The sequence below is a fragment of the Alexandromys fortis genome, unplaced genomic scaffold (assembly GCF_014885135.2).
Source record: "Alexandromys fortis isolate MF-2015 unplaced genomic scaffold, M_Fortis_MF-2015_v1.1 scaffold_544, whole genome shotgun sequence".
NCBI lineage: Eukaryota > Metazoa > Chordata > Mammalia > Rodentia > Cricetidae > Alexandromys > Alexandromys fortis.
Window position 1 is genome coordinate 37,297 of NW_026068419.1, and position 1,820 is coordinate 39,116.

General features: G+C 48.7%; 1 protein-coding gene and 2 long non-coding RNA genes across 7 annotated transcripts in view; 1 reads left to right on the plus strand and 2 right to left on the minus strand.

Annotated features, from left to right (window-relative positions):
• Positions 1-1,820, plus strand: part of LOC126495655 (H-2 class I histocompatibility antigen, Q10 alpha chain-like) — an 81,860-nt gene that overhangs the window by 36,989 nt on the left and 43,051 nt on the right. The window lies entirely within an intron of this gene.
• Positions 1-1,820, minus strand: part of LOC126495657 (uncharacterized) — a 74,958-nt gene that overhangs the window by 34,388 nt on the left and 38,750 nt on the right. The window lies entirely within an intron of this gene.
• On the minus strand, positions 551-1,755 carry LOC126495658 (uncharacterized). Its single transcript, XR_007590208.1, has 2 exons — positions 1,249-1,755; positions 551-1,079 (listed from the first exon to the last, which is right to left on the minus strand). It is a non-coding gene; the product is annotated as an uncharacterized lncRNA (long non-coding RNA).

Consider the following 1,820-nt stretch of genomic DNA (forward strand, 5'->3'; position numbering starts at 1 on the left):
GTAGCTTTTACATAAGGAAACCACACAGCCTGGCTCACAGCAAGATGGCTGACCACAGAGAGAAACTAGATGCAAAGGAGGAGACAGTGTTAGTGCAGAGCTCTGGAGCGAGGGTGTGCTGGGCACTGCTGGGGTGAGGGCTGAGGGAAAAGGCAAGAGGACTGAGCAGGAGGAGACAGAGGCAAAGGGGGAGATCCTAGGGCAGTAGAGTTCCCGCTTGAGGATATAGCTTACTCATTACAATGGACAATGTCTTACAATGGACAAATCTGCAGAACACTGCGGGGCATCATTTTTTAAATATTTATTATGTATACAATATTCTGTCTGTGTGTATGCCTGCAGGCCAGAAGAGGGCACCAGACCTCAATACAGATGGTTGTGAGCCACCATGTGGTTGCTGGGAATTGAACTCAGGACCTTTGGAAGAGCAGGCAGTGCTCTTAACCGCAGAGCCATCTCTCCAGCCCCACTGCGAGGCATCTTATGTCCCACACTGAATACTGTGGGGGTTTGAATGAGAATGGCCACACAGGCTGAGAGGTTTGGATACTTCAGCTCCAGCTGATGGAACTGTTTGGAAAGGATCAGGAAGTATGGCCCTGTTGGAGGAAGTGTGTCTCTGGGGTTGGACATGGAGGTTTTAAAGACTGCCACTATTCCCAGTGTCTCTGACACTTGCCTGTGGTTAAAGATGTGAGCTCTCGGCTGTTCCTGCCAGCACCCCTTCTTCTGCCATCATGGACTCAAACCCATCTGAAAACTTAAACTCAAATGAAACAAATCCTTTTATAAGTTTCTGGAGTCACAGTGTCTTTTCACAGCCATAGAAAACTAACTAAAGCCAAGTGTCGTGACACAGCCTCTAATCCCAGGACGAGGGATGCAAAGGCAGCGGGGGTTCTGTCAGATCAAGGACAACCAGAGCTGTGGAGACAGAACTTGTCTTAAATAAACAGAAACAAACCAAAACCTAGGAGAGACCTGCAGGTCAGACTGATTTCATTCTCTCCTCCACCTTCTGCTTTCTTCTTCTCGTCAATAGTCAGACCCTGGATCTTCTAGAAGAAACGTCTCTTCTGGGAAAACAATGGTAACAACAAGGCTGGTATGCAGGGCAGAGATGCTTCTCTTTAAAGCAGAGGTGCTGCCCTGCAAGCACCACACAGACTCCCACAGAGACCAGGCTCCTGTGTTCACCTGAAGTGGGCGGCTCACACTTCCAGGCCTGATGCTCAGGGATCTCACCTGTAAACAGAGACTTTGCCTCTTCACTCAGGATCGTGTCTTCACAGCCTGTGCTTACACTCAGACTCCTAGTGTTTCTTCCCAGATGATCATCTGTGGCTCTAGGTGCTTGTGATTTTTTTTTTTTTATGTGAATTGGTGTGAAGGTATCAGATCCCCTGGAACTGGGGTTACAGACAGTTGTAAACTGCCATGTGGGTGCTCCAGGTCCTCTGGAGGAACAGGCGGTGTGCTTGACCTCTGAGCCATCTCCGCAGCCCCTGTGCTTGTGTTTTACATGGATCTTCATTCCATAATCTTGAAATTGTCCGCGTGGACCTAGGTCCTTGTCTCAGCACAGTGGACCCCTTCTCCATGGGAAGAGACCCCTGTGGAGACCAAATACAGCAGGGCACTGACCCTGTCTACACTCCACGTTTCCCTGTGTGCACACACTTCCATGGTGCAGCTGCTTTAGTGAATAAACCACAGTCAGAGAAGAACTGGAACTAATAATAAAGAGAATAATGGTGATAACTCTTTCTCTCTCTCTCTCTCTCTCTCTCTCTCTCTCTCTCTCTCTCTCTCTCTCT